Source organism: Tachyglossus aculeatus, chromosome Y3 (assembly GCF_015852505.1).
Source record: "Tachyglossus aculeatus isolate mTacAcu1 chromosome Y3, mTacAcu1.pri, whole genome shotgun sequence".
Lineage (NCBI taxonomy): Eukaryota > Metazoa > Chordata > Mammalia > Monotremata > Tachyglossidae > Tachyglossus > Tachyglossus aculeatus.
This window is the reverse complement of record NC_052095.1, coordinates 29,282-50,010: the sequence shown is the minus strand read 5'-3', so window position 1 is coordinate 50,010 and position 20,729 is coordinate 29,282. Positions and strand designations below refer to the sequence as shown.

The window sequence follows — 20,729 nt, the reverse complement described above, 5'->3', positions numbered from 1 at the left end:
CTGCAGGTTTCTGTAAAAAGGTAATCAGGCAGTGGAGTGAAGTATGGACTGAAGTGGGGAAAAGCAGGAGGTTGGGATTAAGAAAGGAGGCTGATGCAGTAATCCAGACGAGATAGGTTGAGTGAATGTACTAAAGTGGTAGCAGATTAGATGGAAAGTAAAGGGCGGATCTTGGTGATGTTGTGAAGGTGAGATTGCCAGGACTTGGTGATGGATTGTGTATTTAGGTTGAATGAGAGAGTAGTCAAAGAAGACACCAAGTTTGCGGGCTTGTAAAACAGGAACGATGGTTATGCAGTATACAGTGACAGGAAAGTTCGGGAGAAGAGCAGCCTTGGGAGAGAAGATAAGGAGCTCTGTCTTTCATTCATTCATTCATTCATTCAATCGTATTTATTGAGCGCTTACTGTGTGCAGAGCACTGTACTAAGCGCTTGGGAAGTACAAGTTGTCAACATATAGAGACGGTCCCTACCCAACAGCGGGCTCACAGTCTAGAAGGGGGAGACAGACAACAAAACAAAACATGTGGACAGGTGTCAAGTCATCAGAACAAATAGAATTTAAGCTAAATGCATGTCATTAACAAAATAAATAGGAGTAAATATGTACAAGTAAAATAGAGTAATAAATCGGCACAAACATATATACAGGTGTTGCGGGGAGGGGAAGGAGGTAGGGCAGAGGGAACAGGGAAGAGGAGAGGAAAATGGGGGCTCAGTCTGGGAAGGCCTCTTGGAGGAGGTGAGCTCTCAATAGGGCTCTGAAGGAAGAAAGAGAGCTAGCTTGGTGGATGTGTGGACGGAGGACATTCCAGGCCAGGAGGAGGACGTGGGCCACGGGTCGACGGTGGAACAGGTAAGAATGAGGTACAGTGAGGGGGTTAGCGGCAGAGGAGCAGAGGGTGCAGGCTGGGCTGTAGAAGGAGAGAAGGGAGGTGAGGTAGGAGGGGGCGAGGTGATGGAGAGCCTTGAAGCCGAGAATGAGGAGTTTTTGCTTGATTCCTAGGTTGACAGGCAGCCACTGGAGATTTTTGAGGAGGGCAGTAACATGCCCAGAGCGTTTCTGCACCAAGATGATCCAGGCAGCAGCGTGAAGTGTAGAATGAAGTGGGGAGAAACAGGAGGATGGGCGATCAGAGAGGAGGCTGATGCAGTAATCCAGTCGGGATAAGATGAGAGATTGGACCAGCAAGGTAGCAGTTTGGATGGAAGGGAAAGGGCGGTTCTTGGCGATGTTGTGGAGTTGAGACCGGCAGATTTTGGTGACAGATTGGATGTGAGGGGTGAACAAGAGAGCGGAGTCGAGGATGACACCACGGTCGTGGGCTTGTGAGACGGGAAGGATGGTAGTGCCGTGTAGTGATGGGAAAGTCAGGGAGAGGACAGGGTTTGGGAAGGAAGATAAGGAGTTCAGTCTTGGAATAATGAGTTTTAGATGGCAGGCAGACATCCAGGTGGAGATGTCCTGAAGGCAGGAGGAGACATGAGCCTGGAGGGAGGGAGAGAGAGCAGGGGCAAAGATGTAGATTTGGGTGTCTTGGACATGTAGAGTTTGAAGAGGTGGGAGAACATCCAAGAAGAGGTGTCTTGAAGGCTGGAGGAGATGTGAACCTGGAGGGAGGGAGAGAGAACAGGGGAGGAGATGTAGATTTGGGTGTCTAAATTAAATTTAAATCAACTTAAGTTAATTAATTTGAAGTTAATTAATTTAAACTAACAAGATTTTTAACATTTAACTCCCTTCTCAGGCCCCCTGTTCCTCCCCCTCCTCCTTCCTTCACCCCCAACGATCTGGCCTCCTACTTCATCAGTAAAATTAACTCCATCAGGTCTGAGCTCCTCGAAGTCACTCCTCCCCCTTCTCCAAGCCCCCTGCTCTCAACCCTCTCTGCTACTCTCCCATCCTTCCCAGCAGTATCCTCAGATGAGATCTCCTCCCTCCTCTCAAGTGCTACTCCAGCCACCTGTGCTTCTGACCCCATTCCCTCTCATCTTATGAAATCTCTCACCTCTTCCCTCCTCCCCTCCTTAACTTCCATCTTCAACTGCTCACTCTCTACTGGTTCCTTCCCCTCTGCCTTCAAACATGCCCACGTCTCCCCATCCTAAAAAAAACCCTCTCTTGATGCCACCTACGCTTCTAGTTATTGCCTTATCTCCCTCCTACCATTCCTTTCCAAACTGCTTGAACGAGTCGGCTACACCCGCTGCCTCGAATTCCTCAATGCCAACTCTCTCCTCGACGCCCTCCAATCTGGCTTCCATCCCCTATATTCCACCAAAACGCCCTCTCAAAGGTCACGAGTGACTTCCTGCCTGCCAAATCCAACGGCTCCTACTCTATCCTAATCCTCCTCGCCCTCTCACCTGCCTGCCACACTGTGGACCACCCCCTTCTCCTCAACATGCTATCCAACCTTGGCTTCACAGACTCCGTCCTCTCCTGGTTCTCCTCTTATCTCTCCGGCCATTCATTCTCAATCTCCTTTGCGGGCTCCTCCTCCCCCTCCCATCCCCTTAATATAGGGTTTCCTCAAGGGTCAGTTCTTGGTCCCCTTCCGTTCTCTATCTACACTCACTCCCTTGGTGAACTCGTTCGCTCCCACAGCTTCAACTATCATCTCTACGCTGATGACACCCAAATCTACATCTCTGCCCCTGCTCTCTCTCCCTCCCTTCAGGCTCATGTGTCCTCCTGTCTTCAGGACAACTCCATCTGGATGTCTGCCTGCCATCTAAAACTCGATATGTCCAAGACTGAATTCCTTATCTTCCCTCCCAAGCCCTGCTCTCTCCCTGAATTTCCCATCACTGTAGATGGCACTACCATCCTTCCCATCTCACAAGCCCACAACCTTGGTGTCATCCTGGACTCCGCTCTCTCGTTCACCCCTCACATCCAATCCGTCACCATAACCTGCTGGTCTCACCTCCGCAACATCGCCAAGATCCGCCCTTTCCTCTCCATCCAAACCGCAACCCTGATGGTTCAATCTCTCATCCTATCCCGACTGGATTACTGCATCAGCCTCCTCTCTGATCTCCCATCCTCCTGTTTCTCCCCACTTCAGTCTATACTTCACACTGCTGCCCGGATCATCTTTGTACAGACACGCTTTGGGCATGTAACTCCCCTCCTCAAAAATCTCCAGTGGCTACCCATCAACCTACACATCAGGCAAAAACTCCTCACTCTCAGCTTCAAGGCTTTCCATCACCTCGCACCCTCCTACCTCACCTCCCTTCTTTCCTTCTACAGCCCAGCCCATACCCTCCGCTCCTCTGCCACTAACCTCCTCACCGTGCCTCGTTCTTGTCTGTCCCACCGTCGCTGTCTGGCCCACGTCCTCCCCCTGGCCTGGAATGTCCTCCCTCCACACATCTGCCAAGCTAGCTCTCTTCCTCCCTTCGAAACCCTACTGAGAGCTCACCTCCTCCAGGAGGCCTTCCCAGACTGAGTCCCCTCCTTCCTCTCCACCTCCCCATCCCCCCCACGCTACCTCCTTCCCCTCCCCACAGCACCTGTATATATGTTTGTACAGATTTATTACTCTATCTATTTAACTTGTACCTATTTCCTATTCTATTTTATTAATGACGTGCATATAGCTATAATTCATTCAATAGTTGCCAACTATAACTTATAGTCTCATAAGTTGTGAATGAGTGGGATCTGAAGTACACCCATCGCCCCCACTCATTCATTCATTCATTCACTCAATCGTATTTATTGAGCGCTAACTGTATGCAGAGTACTGTACAAAGCGCTTGGGAAGTACAATTTGGCAACATCTATTTATTTTGTTTATGATGTGCATCTAGCTTTACTTCTATTTAATCTGTTGACTTGACACTTGTCCGCGTGTTTTGTTTTGTTGTCTGTCTCCCCCTTCTAGACTGTGAGCCTGTTGTTGGGTAAGGGCCATCTCTATATGGTGCCAACTTGTACTTCCCAAGTGCTTCGTACAGTGCTCTGCACACAGTAAGTGCTCAGTAAATACGATTGAAAGAATGAATGAAAGTATCATCCCCACACAGATAGTAGTTGAAGCCGTGGGAGCAAATGAGTTCACCAAGGTGGAGGATAGAAGGGGACCAAGAACTGAATCTTAAGTGACCCCTATGGTTAGGGGATGGGAGGGGATGGGAGGGGGAAGAGGAGCCTGCGAAGGAGACTGAAAATGTATGACCAGAGAGATAAGAGGAGAACCAGGAGAGAATGGAGTCCGTGAAGGCAAAGTTGGATAACGTGTTGAGAAGGGGATGGTCCACAGTGTCAAAGGCAGCTGAGAGGTCGAGGAGTTTTCCACTACCTTGCCGTTCAATCTAAAACTCAACGTGTCCAAGACTGAGTTCCTTATCTTCCCTCCCAAACCCTGTCCTCTCCCTGACTTTCCCATCACTGTAGATGGCACTACCATCCTTCCTTTCTCACAAGCCTGCAACCTTAGTGTCATCCTTGACTCCACTCTCTCATTCACCTCACACATCCAATCCATCACCAAAACCTGCCGGTCTCACCTCCACAACATCACCAAGATCTGCCCTTTCCTCTCCATCCAAACCACTACCTTGCCGTTCAATCTCTCATCCTATCCTGACTGGATTACTGCAACAGCCTCCTCTTTGATCTCCCATCTTCCTGTCTCTCCCTGCTTCAGTCTATACTTCACTCTGCTGCCTGGATTATCTGTGTGCAGAAACACTGTGGGCATGTCACTCCCCTCCTCAAAAATCTCCAGTGATTGCCTGTCAACCTTCAAATCAAGCAAAAACTCCTCCCTCTTGGCTTCAAGGCTCTCCATCACCTTGCCCCCTCCTACCTCACCTCCCTTCTCTCCTTCTACAGCCCAGCCCGCACCCTCCGCTCCTCTGCCACTAACCTCCTCACTGTGACTTGTTCTCACCTGTCCCACCGTCAACCCCTGGTCCACGTCCTTCTCCTGGCCTGGAATGCCCTCTCTCCACACATCTGCCAAACTAGCTCTCTTCCTCCCTTCAAAGCCCTACTGAGAGCTCACCTCCTCCAGGAGGCCTTCCCTGACTGAGCCCCCTTTTTCCTCTCCTCCTTCCCTCCCCATCGCCCCCCTGGCCCTACCTCCTTCCCCTCCCCACAGAACTTTTATATATTTGTACATATTTAATACTCTATTTTACTTGCATATTTACTACTCTATTTTATTAATGATGTGCATATAGCCATAATTCATTCAATAATATTTATTGAGCGCTTACTGTGTGCAAAGCACTGTACTAAGCACTTAGAAAGTACAATTCAGCAGCAAATAGAGACAATCCCTACTCAATCAATCAATCAATCAATCAATCAATCGTATTTATTGAGCGCTTACTGTGTGCAGAGCACTGTACTAAGCGCTTGGGAAGTACAAGTCGGCAACAAAAGGAGAACAAAACTGGGGGATATTAGCCTGTTCCAGGGACAAGAAAGACAAACAAACTTGAATGATTCATGGGAACCAGGCTTCAAGACAGAATGAGAGAGATGAGAGAGAATGGGCAACTCCAGGGGCAAAAGAATCCTTTCCTTGGGCATTCTTTTGACCAGTATTCAAGAGCAAAGTCAGTAGGTAACTGGCCAGCTCTGGAGATAATAACAATAATAATAATAATGATAATGGCATTTATTAAGCGCTTACTATGTGCAAAGCACTGTTCTAACCACTGGGGAGGTTACAAGGTGATCAGGTTGTCCCACAGGGGGCTCACAGTCTTAATCCCCATTTTACAGATGAGGTAACTGAGGCCCGGAGAAGTGAAGTGACTTGCCCGAAGTCACACAGCTGACATTTGGCAGAGCTGGGATTTGAACCCATGACCTCTGACTCCAAAGCCCATGCTCTTTCCACTGAGCCAGGCTGCTTCTCTAATTGACTTAACTTGGGGTGGTTTATGGAAAAGATGGTTGCAAAACTGTTTTCAAGCCAACAGTTTTTAGGAGACATGTTTGTACTTTGCTTTTGTTATGGTATTTCTTAAGAGCTTATTATGTGCCAGGGTTTGTACCAAGTGCTGGGGTAGATAAAAGATAATCAGATTGGACACCCGTCCAAGTTCCACATGGGGCTCATAATATTAATCCCCAATTTACAGATGAGGTTACTGAGATACATAGAAGTTAAGTGACTTGCCCAAGGTCACCCGCAGACAAGTGGCAGAGCCAGGATTAGAACCTAGGTCCTTCTGTCTCCCAGGCTCATGCTCTATCCAATAGGCCATGCTGCTTCTCAGGGTATTTGCAGAACACCAAACAGAATGAATTTTATCTACATACACCATAGCACCATACTGAGTGCCTACAGGGTGTAGACTTTCCTATTTTCAGTATATTCTGGCTGCTTTAGAACCATATAAAGAGTTTCTTCTGAAAGCAAAGGATTATGCTAGGCATCAACTCTGTAGTGAACACTCTACTTTGTTTGCAGCTTTGAACCCCTCGGTGTGTAGAATTACCAAAATGAGAACACAGTATTTACAAAATGCTGAATGGAAGGGACACTGGGCAAACTGATACACTGTGTGCTTTTAGTGCCCACTTTATGAACAGTACTAAACTAGACACAAACTGAACGGGGGCACCAAATGGATACTGAACATCTATTCAGTTAGGGCACTGGGTGGCTTCTGCGTAGAATTTAGAACTAAGACTAAATTGTGTGAATTTTACAACAATTGTACTTAGCACCCACTTACACGAAGTGCTATTCTGTCCTTGAGAAGTCTGAAATTAAGTGCCAGTCCACTTTTACCAATTCACTTTTTAAATATAATACCACACAGGCATAAATCTTTTTTTTTTTTTTTTTTTTTTGAGAGCTCAAGCTGGCACCTCACCTCAAAGGCCTGATTGTCCAAGGGGAAGTTAGGAGAGGAAATGACCATGGTTTTCTCAGATGAAGGAAGAATTACAACAGATTTATGCTCTGCTTTCTCAGATGAGTCTTCACCTATGCTTGACTCTTTGCCTTGCACATCTGTGACCATACCCATGTCCTGCAACACCTTGACAGCTACTTTTATTCTGATGGATATGACACCTGTCTACATGTTTTGTTTTGTTGTCTGTCTCCCCCTTCTAGACCGTGAGCCCGTTGTTGGGTAGGGACCGTCTCTATATGTTGCCGACTTGTACTTCCCAAGCGCTTAGTACAGTGCTCTGCACACAGTAAGCGCTTCTATAAGTACGATTGAATGAATTAATATAAATAAATAATTTACAGGTAAGTACATAAGTACTGTGGGGCTGAGGTGAGTGAATATCAAGTGCCCACGGGTTTCCTGTCTAAATGCATAGACAGTGCTACCCAGAAGGAAGGGGAATTGGGGAAAAGAAAGGGAAAATAAGGGAAGGTTTTGGAGGAGATGGAACCTCATCAAGGCTTTGAAGGTGGGGAGAGTGGCAGTGTGGCCTATATGGCTAATTAATCAGTCAGTGAATACTGTTTACTGATTGGTATTCACCATACTGTTGATTGGTTGATATTTACCCCATGTCCATATTCATACTTTATATTAATATAATAATAATAATAATGGCATTTGTTGAGTGCTTACTCTGTGCAAAGCACTGTTCTAAGCGCTGTCTCTCTCTAGATTGTAAGCTAGCTAGTCATGGACAGGGAAAGTTTCTATCAACTCTCTTGCACTGTATACTCATTCTTAATGATATAAAAACAACAGGACAAGTTTTCATGTTCCAAAAAATAAAAACTATCCTGCAATTGACAATTGTTTTTGAGTATATAATTTAATTTAGAAACAGTGGATATCGGCTAAAATATTCAAAATGCATTGCCAGAAAAGGAACATCACTGAAGTAGATTTTTAAGTCAATAGAGTCAGGATAAATCCATTTTTGTAGTGAATAATCTTAGCCTTCAGAAGAGAACATCAATTGGCCAGAAGAAGCTGACAAGAATATCAATTCCTACTGCTACAAATCAGAACATGATCCTCTATTTTTCAATCTGCCACAGAATACTACAGTCCAAAGACAAGTTTCATTTAGCATACTTAATTAAAAGAACAGGAGCAGAAAAACTGCAGTATACAACCATGCTTATAATTACAAATAGAGTAAACTTTACCCAAATACCTGGTATTCAGACAGAAGATACTTCCTCTAAGTGAATTTCCGCATGGAATTCATTTGAGGGTGCAAGAGAAAAGGTGCAGGATTAAGGGATTTAATTCAGTATTAACTAAATTGGCTAAGCACCAAGTTGAGGAAGATAACTTGAAGGCTATTTATAGAGAAGATCACTTGTAGCATCAACTGTTTTTGAGGACGGCTTGTTGAAGGGTAACCAAGAGATGGTGGCTCTAAAATAGATGCCATCATTATCCGTGGTGTTTTAATTCAGTCCTTCAAGCATTAGATGTCTGCAACAGTAAGCCATTTGAGTAACATTTGCTGTTTTTATGAAAATTAGATTCAAACTCATGAATTGACCCTAAAAGGGAAGATGAAGAAACCCTTCTCTGGAACTGTGTGTCTGAGTTGATCAGGCTTGGAACCAGATTCCCGACAGTCTTGTCAAGAGCTGTATGGCAACTAGTATATCTAGTGCACTTAACTGCAGGGAAGACTACTTTGTGTTTGACAACTTGTATGATAGAGACAGTGAGGGAACTGAGACACAAAGAGGTGGAGTGATTTGCCAAGGGTCATGCAGCAGGCAGGCAGAAGAGCCAGGATTAATACTAATAATGATGGCATTTATTTTTTAAGCGCTTACTCTGTGCAAAGCACTGTGCTGGGGAGGTTACAAGGCGATCAGGTTGTCCCACAGGGTGCTCACAGTCTTAATCCCCATTTTAAAGATGAGGTAACTGAAGCCCAGGGAAGTGAAGTGACTAGCCAAAAGTCACACAGCTGACAAGTGGCGGAGCTGGGATTTGAACCCATGACCTCTGACTCCAAAACCCATGCTCTTTCCACTGAGCCATGCTGCTTCTCTCCTTCTGACTCCAGTGCCTGGACTCTTCTCATTAGGCCACACTGTTTTGTGGAAGTTGCCTACTGCATCTGTCTTCCTCTTTCCTGCCTTGGTGGTGCAAGGCAGGTTGGGTTGGAGGTTCCTCAGTGATAAGTAGAAGAGTTGGTGGAGGTCCCCAGGGAGGCAGCAAGGTAATCCAGCCAAAGGGAACGCTGAGAGCCAACTTGTGCTTCCCAAGCACTTAGTACAGTGCTCTGCACACAGTAAGTGCTCAATAAATATGATTGAATGAATGAATGAATGAATGAATGAGGGCCCCGGAGCCTCTGATGGGAAAGTTGTATGGTTCCTGTTGGATTCCCTCTGTTGCTTGGTGAAGAGAGAGACTGGGGTGTGCTGCAGCTGCTGCAGCTGAAACCCCCACAGCCCCACATTATTATTGTACTATACTCTCCCAAGCACTTAGTACAGTGCTCTGTTCATGGTGAGCTCTCAATAAATATGATTCAATGAATGATCTGTGTTCTAAAGGAAGGAATAATTCCTCATTAACAGAAGGTAGCAGTTCAGAAGCTGGAAATAGTACATTTCTTTGGTCTGGATTTTATATAGCTATATGATATTAAGAATCTGTATTGTGTCTGCATTTAAGAAACATGGTTACATGGTTTCAGAAACGTGGTGAAGCAAAATACAGAGAGACATTTTCAGGTTTTGAATAAATGAAGTGTTATCATAATGCAAGCTTATACAGACCTGGAATACCAAAATCAGAACATATTTTTGAATTCCATAATTACTAGACTTCATTTTCTTATGTCTCATATAATTGCCCCATCCATGTTCTGGTTTTACAAAAATTGTTCCCAAAATTGAGGCAGTTATTTTTTATTTTAATTCAGATTTAATAGTTGTTTCTTTCAAGGAGTTCACAGGGGTCAGATAATAATTTTGGGGAAATGCTATCATCTCTGTATGTTGCTGATTTGACTTCCCAAGTGCTTAGTACAGTGCTCTGCACACAGTGAAGTGCTCAATAAATGTGATTGAATGAATGAATGAATGGGGAAATGTCACATAATCGATGGAATATACAGCTTTATAATAAGAAGAAGATAGGCATTCATATCCTGGTTTAGTGGAGACATAAGCACATTCTGAGAAGTAATATGTCTTCATGAGAAGCAGTGTGATGTACTGACATAGTGGAAGGGAGCCAGGCCCTGAGAGTCAGGAACCTGTGTTCTAAACCATCCTTGCCATTTGAAGAGCAGCGCAGCGTAGTGGATAAAGCACTGGCCTTGGAGTCAGAAGGCCATATGTTCTAATCCTGGCTCCGCCTCTTGTCTGCCACTTCACTTCTCTGGGCCTCAGTTACCTCCTCTGTAAAATGGGAATTGAAACAGTGAGTCCTGTGTGGAATAGGGACTGTACCCAACCTGATATACTCATGCCCATCCCAGAGCTTAGTTCAGTGCCTGGCACATAGTAATTGCTCAACAAATACAACAATTATTATTATTATTACTTGTCTACTGTGAAACTTTAAGCAAGTCACATACCTTCTCTGTGCCTCAGTTCCACCATGTGCAAAATGGGGATTCAACATCAGTTCTCCATCCTGTTTAGATTATGATCTCCAAGTGGGACAAGGGACTGTGTCCAACTTGATAATTTTGTAACTACCCCGGGGTTTAGAACAGTTGACACAAAGTACGTACTTCACAAATACCACTGTCATCTTCATCATAATAGTCGTTATTGTTGTTGTTATTATTATTATAGGATTGAAAGATTGAGTGATTCCCATACTCTATGAGGTTTGAAAATGGATGGAAATTGGGGAGAAGAACTAGAACAAAGTGGGCTCTCATCAGGAGTTTAAATAATACATGTTTTCTTTCTTCTCTTTCCCCATTCTGTCTAAAGTTAGGACCATTGCGTTCCATGATTGAAGATCAGCAGTCAGAGGGATCAGATGATGACTCTTCTTATGGGGAAGATGCTGTTGTCAAAACCAATCTTGTGAAGGATTCCAGGTGATAAATTTAGATAGAAACTGTTGAACATTAAAATGTACAGTTAGGGACTTCAAAATACCTTGCTGGGCAGTGTGTGGACTGCTTTGTTTGTGTTTGCAGTCACAGTACCCTTCCCTAACTTTGGGGCTACCTTCATCTAATAGATGCTAGGTTCAATTAGGCTGTATATCTATGAAGATGATAAGAGACGGATAGAGACACAGTTGCATAGTGAATAAAGCCCAGGTCTGGGAGCCAGAGGACATGGGTTCTAATCCCAGCTCTACCATTTTCCTGCTGAATGCCTTTGGGCAAGTCAACTCAATTCTTTGTGCCTCAGTTTTCTCAACTGCAAAATGGGGATTCAGTACCTCTTCTCCCTTCTACTTAGACTGTGAACCCCATGTGGGACAGGGTCTTGTATCTGGCATGATTAACTTATATATCCCCTAGTGCTTAGAAGAGTGGTTGACACTTAATAACTGCTTAGCAGATACCATAAAAAAAGAAGTTGAAGATATCAGTAAGGTAAGAGAGAAATGTGGCAATAAGAATTTTTTAGAAGTAGCGAGTAGAAGTAGTTGTAGGAAGAAAAGTGGCCTAGGAGCCTGGAAGCCAGAGTGCCTGGGTTGTAATCCTCACTCTGCCACTCCACTTCTGTGTGACCTTGGGCAAGTCATTTAATTTATCTGTGCTTCAGTTTCCTCAATTGCAAAATGGGGGGCGGGGGGGGCGTCAATACATGTACTCTTCCTACTTTACTGTGAGTCCCATGTGAGCCACAGACTGCGCTATACCTAATTAGCATGCGCTTAGCACTGCATAATAGCAGACATATAACAAATATTTTATGATAAAGAAAGGAGCCCACCACACAGGAAAATCAATCATTGCTGTTTAGTGAGGATTTTCTGTGTGCAGATCACTGTACTAAGCACTTGAGAGAGTACAATACAATAGAATTGGTAGTCACATTCCTTGCATTCAATGAGCTTTTAGTCTAGAGAGGGATACAGACATTAATATACTCCCATAACATGGCTTAATGGAAACAGCACGGGCTTGGGAGTCAGAGATTGTGGGTTCAAAGTCCGACTCTGCTGCTTGTCAGCTGTGTGACTTTGGGCAAGTTTCTTAACTTCTCTGTGCCTCAGTTACCTCATCTGTAAAATTGGGCCTAAGATTGTGAGCCCCACATGGGTCAACTTGATTACCTTGTATCTACCACAGGGCTTAGAACAGTGCTTGACACATAGTAAGTTCTTAACAGATACAATCATCATCATTAATATGAAGAAATAAATTATGGTTACATAGATTTTGTTTTGTTTTGTTGTCTGTCTCCCCCTTCTAAACCGTGAGCCCGTTGTTGGGTAGGGACCGTCTCTATATGTTGCCGATTTGTACTTCCAAAGCACTTAGTACAGTGCTTGCACAAACTAAGTGCTCAATGAATATGATTGAAAGAATGAATAAATACTGTGAGGCTGAGGGAGGAGTGAATAAAGGGAGCAAATCAGGACATCTCACAATAGAGTGGAAGAAGAAGAAATGAGGGCTTAGGCAGGGCAGGTCTCTTGGAGGATATATACCTTCACTAAGGCTTTGAAGGTGGGGAGAGTCAATCTGTCAGCCAGACAATCAGTTGTATTTATTGAGCTCTTACTATGTGCAGACCACTGTGCTAAAAGCTTGGGAGAGTACAGTATAACAATATAACACAAACATTCCCTGCCCACAATGAGCTTACAGTCTAGAGGGGGAGACAGGCATTAATATAAATAGTAAATTACAGATATGTAAATAAGTGTTGTGGGGCTGGCATGGGGGTTAAATAAAGGGAGCAAGTCAGGGCAATGCAGAAGGGAGTTGAAGAAGAGGAAAAGTGAGCTTAGTCAGAGAAGACCTTTATGGAGGAGGTGTGCCTTCAATGAGGCTCTGAAGGAGTGGGGAGAGTCATCATCTGCCGGCTATGAGGAGGGAGAGCATTCCAGGCCAGAGGCAGGATGTAGGCAAGAAGTCAACGGTGAGATAGAATTTATCAAGGTACGGGAAGAAAGTGTTCGAGAAGTGAAGAATGTGGGCTGGGTCGTAGTAGAAGAGTAACAAGGTGAGGTAGGAGGGGGAAAAGTGATTGACTGCTTTAAAGCCAATGGGGAAGAGGTTCTGTTTGATTCAGAGGTTTTTGAGGAGTAAAGAAACATGGTCTGCATTTTTTGGAGAAAAGCGATCCGGACAGCAGGGTGAAGTGTGGACTGGAGTGGGAAGAGACAGGAGGGAGGGAGGTTAACAAGAAAGGTAATGGAGTAATCCAGGCAGGATAGGATAAGTGCTTGGATTAATGTGGTGTTAGTTTGTATGGAGAGGATAGGGTAGATTCGAGCCATGATAAGAAGATTGAACCAACAGGCTTTACTAATAGATTGAATATGTGGTTTGAATGAAAGAGATGAGTCAAGGATAACCCCAAAGTTATGGGTTTGTGAGATGGAAAGGATGAAGGTGCTGTCTTCAGTGATGGGACAATCAAGGGAGGACAGGTTTTGAATGGGAAGATAAGGAGTTCTGTTTTTGACATGTCGGCAGTACATTCAAGTAGAGATGTCATGAAAGCAGGAGGAAATGTGAGAGTGCAGAGATGGAGAGAGATCAGAGCTGATGATGTAGATTTGGGAATCTTCTGCATAGAGGTGGCAATTGAACCCATGGGAACAAATGAGTTCTGCCAGGGAATGTCCACTCCTATAGATAGGGACTCCCTAAAAGGATCCCCCTTGCCTGCTCAATATCTACCTATTCCTACTCCCCTATTCTCCTCTTTCTGAGATGGCTTTCAAGACAAAGTCTCTTACCTGAAATAGTCATTAGGATCAAAAATTAAGGGAGTCAGTTAAGAGCTGTACTATCATTGAGGTTTTCAAAAAACAAAACTTTAGCAAGAGGTGGTAAATTTGAATTCCTTAGTTCACCGTTCTGCATTACATTAGAACATTAAATGCATTTAATGCAGTACATTAAATTCATTCATTCATTCAATCGTATTTATTGAGCGCTTACTGTGTGCAGAGCACACTGGGAAGTACAAGTCAGCAACATGTAGAGACGGTCCCTACCCAACAACGGGATCACAATCTAGATGGGGGAGACAGACAACAAAACAAAACAAGTACACAGGTGTCAAAACCATCAGGATAAATAGAATTATAGCTATATGCACATCATTAATAGAATAAATAGAGTAGTAAATATGTACAAGTAAAATAAATAGAGTAATAAATATATACAAGTGCTGTGGGGAGGGGAAAGAGGTAGGGCAGGGGGCGATGGGTAGAGGATGAGGAGAGGAAAAAAGGGACTCAGTCTGGGAAGGCCTCCTGGAGGAGGTGAGCTCTCAGTAGGGCTTTGAAGGGAGGAAGAGAGCTAGTTTGGCAGATGTGTGGACGGAGGGCATTCCAGGCCAGTGGAAGGTTGTGGGCCATGGCTGGGATGTAGAAGGAGAGAAGAGAGGTGAGGTAGGAAGGGGCAAGGTGATGGAGAGCCTTGAAGCTGAGAGTAAGGAGTTTTTGCTTGATTCAATCAATCAATCAATCAATCGTATGCATTGAGCACTTACTGTGTGCAGAGCACTGTACTAAGCGCTTGGGAAGTACAAGTTGGCAACATACAGAGATGGTCCCTATCCAACAGTGGGTTCACAGTCTAGAAGGGGGAGACAGAGAACAAAACCAAACATATTAACAAAATAAAATAAATAGAATAGATATGTACAAGTTCAATAAATAAATAGAGTAATAAATATGTACAAACAAATATTCATATATACAGGTGCTGTGGGGAAGGGAAGGAGGTAAGGCGTGGGAGATGGAGAGGGAGAGGAGGGGGAGAGGAAGGAGGAGGCTCAGTCTCAGAAGGCCTCCTGGAGGAGGTGAGCTCTCAGTAGGGCCTTGAAGGGAGAAAGAGAGCTAGCCTGGCAGATGTGGTGAGGGAGGGCATTCCAGGCCAGTGGTATGACGTGGGTCGGGGTTCGATGGTGGGACAGGCGAGAACGAGGCACAGTGAGGAGGTTAGCAGCAGAGGAGTGGCGGGTGCCAGCTGGGCTGTAGAAGGAGAGAAGGGAGGTGAGGTAGGAGGGGGCGAGGTGATGGAGAGCCTTGAAGCCGAGGGTGAGGAGTTTCTGCCTGATATGTAGGTTGATCGGTAGCCACTGGAGATTTTTGAGGAGGGGAGTAACATGCCCAGAGCATTTCTGGACAAAGACAATCCAGGCAGCGGCGTGAAGTATGGATTGAAATGGGGAGAGACAAGAGGATGGGAGATCGGAGAGGAGGCTGATGCAGTAGTCCAGACGGGACAGGATGAGGGCTTGAACGAACATGTATGTATGTATATGTATATGTGTATATGTATATATGGTTGTACATAGTTATTACTCTATTTATTTATTTATTTATTTTACTTGTACATATCTATCCTATTTATTTTATTTTGTTAGTATGTTTGGTTTTGTTCTCTGTCTCCCCCTTTTAGACTGTGAGCCCACTGTTGGGTAGGGACTGTCTCTATATGTTGCCAATTTGTACTTCCCAAGCGCTTAGTACAGTGCTCTGCACATAGTAAGCGCTCAATAAATACGATTGATGATGATGATGATGAGCAGGGTAGCGGTTTGGATGGAGAGGAAAAGGGCGGATATTGGCAATGTTGCGGAGCTGAGACCGGCAGGTTTTGGTGATGGCTTGGATGTGAGGGGTGAACAAGAGAGAGGAGTCGAGGATGACACCAAGGTTGTGGACTTGTGAGACGGGAAGGATGGTAGTGCCATCAACAGAGATGGGAAAGTCAGGGAGAGGGCAGGGTTTGGGAGGGAAGACAAAGAATTCAATCTTGGATATGTTGAGTTTTAGGTGGCGGGCAGACATCCAGACAGAGATGTCCTGAAGGCAAGAGGAGATGCAAACCTGGAGGGAGGGGAAGAGAGCAGTGGCAGAGATGTAGATTTGGGTGTCTTCAGTGTAGAGATGATAGCTGAAGCCGTGGGAGCAAATGAGGTCACCGAGGGAGTGAGTGTAGATCGAGAACAGAAGGGGACCAAGAACTGAACCTTGAGGGGCCCCCACAGTAAGGGGATGGGAGGGGGAGGAGGAGCCCACAAGAGAGGCTGAGAATGAATGACCAGATCGATGAGGAGAACCAGGAGAGGATGGAGTCTGTGAAGCCAAGGTTGGATAGCGTGTTGAGGAGAAGGGGATGGTCCACTGTGTGGAAGGCAGCTGAGAGGTCGAGGAGGATTAGAATAGAGTATGAGCCGTTGGATTTGGCAAGCAGGAGGTCATTGGTGACCTTTGAGAGGGCAGTTTCCGTGGAATGTAGGGGACGGAAGCCAGACTGGAGGGGGTCGAGGAGAGAGTTGGTGTTGAGAAATTCGAGGCAGCATGTGTAGATGCCTCGTTCAAGGAGTTTGGAAAGGAATGGTAGGAGGGAGATGGGACGATAACTAGAAGGTGAGGTGGGGTCAAGAGAGAGTATTTTTAGGATGGCAGAGACATGGGCATGTTTGAAGGCAGAGGGGAAAGAACCAGTGGAGAGTGAGCGGTTGAGGAAGATAAGAAGGGGAGAAGGGACGGAGCGAGAGATTTTATGAGATGAGAGGGAATGGGGTCAGAAGCACAGGTGGCTGGAGTAGCACTTGAGAGGACGTAGGAGAGCTTGTAGGTTGACAGGCAACCACTAGAGATTTTTGAGGAGTGGGTGACATGCCCAAAGTGTTTCTGTACAAAGATCATCCAGGCAGCAGAGTGAAATATAGACTGAACTGGGGAGAGACAGGAGGATGGGAGATGAGAGAAGAGGCTGATGAAGTAATGCAGTCGGGATAGGATGAGGGATTGAACCACCAAGGTAGCGGTTTGGATGGAGAGGAAAGGGCGAATCTTGGCAATGTTGTGGAGGTGAGACCGGCAGGTTTTGGTGATGGAAGTAATAATAATAATACCTAATAATAATGTAAGAATAATAATAAATACCTATTGAAGCAATCAGTAAACATCCTTGAGTAATTGATTGAAGTGACAGAGGACAGCACTGTGTCTGGATTTTTGCCAACAGTATTCAACCACTTGAGTGCAGGACTTTACAAAGTATTCTATGAGTGAATCACTGCTGGAATTTGGTAGTGAAACAATGTCAGAGGGAGACTTGGCAAGGGAATTCAGTGTAGTAGAAAGGAAAGTTTTCAAGGCAGGGACCCTTCTTCCCCTGGGTAGGCATGGAGGTTTATTAAGGAAACCAGAGGAGATATGAGAGTATCAAACAGAAACACCTCACCATTGGTCTTAAGGGACTTGAAGAGCAGCGTGGCTTAGTGGAAAGAGCACAGGCTTGGGAGTCAGAGGTCGTGGGTTTGAATGTCAGCTGGATGTCCTTGGGCAAGTCACTTCACTTCTTTTTGCCTCACTTACCTCATCTGTAAAATGGGGATTAGGACTGTGAGCCCCACGTGGGACAACCTGAATACCTTGTACCTACCTCAGTGCTTAGAACAGTGCTCAGTACATAGTAAGCGCTTAACAATTACCATCATTCCTATTATTATTAAGGCACTCAAATCAGCTCTCAACTTCCTACAACTTCCTATGGCTGATTCCTATGGTTTCAACTACCATCTCCATGTTGATGATTCCCAAATAATTTCTAGTCCTGACCTCTTTCCTTCCCTGCAATCTCACATATCATTCTTCCTTCAGGATCTACTTGAGTGTCCTGCTGATACTCAAATTTAGCATGTCCAAAACAGAACTCCTTATTTTCCCACCCAAACCCTGTCCTCCCTTTGTCTTTCCCTTCACTGTAATTAATTAATTAATTAATGTGCTTGTTAAGCACTCACTATGTGCCAAGCACTCTTCAAAGCACTGGGTAGATACAAGTTCATCAGGTTGGATGCAGTCCCTGTCCTATATGGAGCACACCTTCTTAATCCCCCCATTTTACAGATGAGGTAACTGAGTCCCAGAGAAGTGAAGTGATTTGCCCAGGATCACACAGCAGACACGTGGTGGAGCCAGGATTAGCACCTAAATTCTTCGGACTCCCAGGTCAGTACCACTATCTTCCCCAACAAAATATAACCATGGCATTGTTCTCAACTCATCTCTCTAACTCAACCCATATATTCAATCTATCAAAAATCCGATCTGGTCTACTTTCACACTACTGTTAAAATCCACACTTTCTTCCCCATCCAAACTGCTACCACTTAATTCCAAGCAATTATTTGATTACTGAATCATCCTTCTTGCTGACTTCTGTGCCTCCTGTCTCTCTGCATTCCAGTCCATACTTCAATCTGATACCCGAATCATTTTTCTACAAAAATGTGTAGTCCACTTTTCCCCACTCCTCAGGGACCTCCAGTGGTTGTCCATTCACCTCCAAATCAAACAGAAACTTCTTACCATTGGCTTTAAAGCACTCAATTACCTTGCCCCCTCCGACCTCACATCACTGCTCTCATACTACAGTCCTGCTCCACAGATCTTTTTTTACAAACAGTTTAGTCCATTTTTCTCTGACTCTCAAACACTCTTCCTAGGTTGTTTACCAATTCTGTTGTACTGTACCCTCCTAAGCACTAAGTTCAGTACTCTTCACATTTTAAGTATTCAGTAATTACCACTGATGATGATTGATGAACCTTGAGGATATACTCATATATATCTGAATGTATTGTCAGTCAATCAATGCTATTTATTAATGCTTATAAGGTGTGTAGCATTGTACCAAGCACTTGTGAGAGTACAATGCAAGAGAGTTGCTAGACATGACCCCTGCTTTCAAAGAGGTTACCAGTTATTTGAGAATCAGCCTTTAAAATAAATCCCAGATAGGAGAAACAGCAGAGCGTAAGGGTATGTACTCAAGGGCATTGTGGCTGAGTCAAGGAGAGAAAATCTAAGTGCTTAATTGACATGGACCCAAATACATAAGTGATGCAGAAGGGAAGGAGAGTAGAGTAGGCAAGTGAGAGATTAGTCAGGGAAGGCTTTCTGGGATAAATGCATTTACAGTAGGGCCTTGAAAATGAGTAATGAGGTGGTTTGGTGAATATGAAAACAGAGGGAGTTCCAAAGGCCAGGGCAAGGTATCAATGACAAGAGAGCCAAGAGCAAGGCAGAGTAGAGTAGGTTGGTGTTAGAGTGAAGTATGGGCTGTAGTGGGACAGAAGAGAGGTTTACTGTGAAGAACAGAGCTGATTGAAGGCCACAGAACCAATGGTAATGAATTTCTGTTGATGCAACTGTAGTTGAGCAACTTTTGGAGATTTTTGAGGAATGGGGAGATGTTTGTAGAACAGTATTTTGGAAAAAATATATTGTACCAGTTGAGTAAATTATGGACTAGAGAGGAAAAAGGCTAGAGGTAGGGAAGTCAGTGAAGAAGGAGATAGAATGATTGAGGCAGAATATGACAAATGCTGGGACCACTGTGGTAATACTTATAGCATCACTCCCTAAAAACCTCCAGTGGTTGCTGACCTATTTCTGCATCAGGTGGTAATACTACTACTACTACCACCACTACAACTACTACTACTACTACTACTAATAATAATAATAATAATAATAATGGCATTTGTTAAGCACTTACTATTTGCGAAGTACTGTTCTATGCACTGGGAGGTGGTAACACGGTGATCAGGTTGTTGCACGTGGGGCTCACAGTCTAAATTCCCATTTTACAGAGGAGGTAACTGAGGCTCAGAGAAGTTAAGTGAGTTGCCCACAGCTGACAAGCGGCGGAGCCCGGATTAGAACCCATGACCTCTGACTCCCAAGCCCGTGCTCTTTCCACTGAGACACACTACTTCTCTAATGGTAGAAACTTACCATTGGCTTTAAGACAGTCAGTCAGCTTGCCCCCCTATTTTACCTTATGTATGTTCCACGACAACCCAGCCCACACCCTTTACTCCTCTAAAACCAGCTTGCTCTTTGTACTTTGATTTTGTTTATGCTGCCCCCAGCCCCTTGCCCATATCCCTCCTTGGACCTGAAGCTCCCACCCCCTTCACATCAGACAGTCCACCACTCTCCCCTTCTTCAAATCCTGCTAAAATTGTTTCTCTTCCAAGAGGTCTTCATCATCAACATCATCATCATCATCATCATCATCATCATCATCATCATCATCATTATCATCAATGGTATTTATTGAGAGCTACTGTATGCAGAGCACAGTACAAAGTACTTGGGAGAGTATGATACTTATTTCCTCACCCTATTTGCCCTCCCTTTGGCATTACCTCTGCACTTGGGTCTGTACCTTCTAGGTACTTCAGTATCCACCCCTCCCCACAGCCCAGTCTACTTTGCTGCCCTATCTGTAATTTATTTAAATATATTCACCCCTGTAGATTATAAACTCCTTGAGATTAGTGATATTGTATTCTCCTAAGTAGTTAGTGTGGGACTGTACACACAATTTGTGCTCATTAAATTTCATTAATTGATTGATTGATTATGTAGTAGTGAAGGGGCTTTTCACTGAGCCATTCACACTCTTGCATTCCCTATTCTCGATTCTGCAGTCAGATGTCTACGTTTTGTTTTGTTGTCTGTCTCCCCCTTCTAGCCTGTGAGCCTATTGCTGGGTAGGGACCGTCTCTATCTGTTGCCGACTTGTGTTTCCCAAGCGCTTAGTACAGTGCTCTGCACACAGTAAGCACTCAATAAATACGATTGAGTGAATGA

General features: G+C 44.6%; 1 pseudogene; it reads left to right on the top strand.

Annotated features, from left to right (window-relative positions):
* The window catches only part of LOC119946746, a 93,145-nt pseudogene that overhangs the window by 57,821 nt on the left and 14,595 nt on the right, over positions 1 to 20,729 (top strand).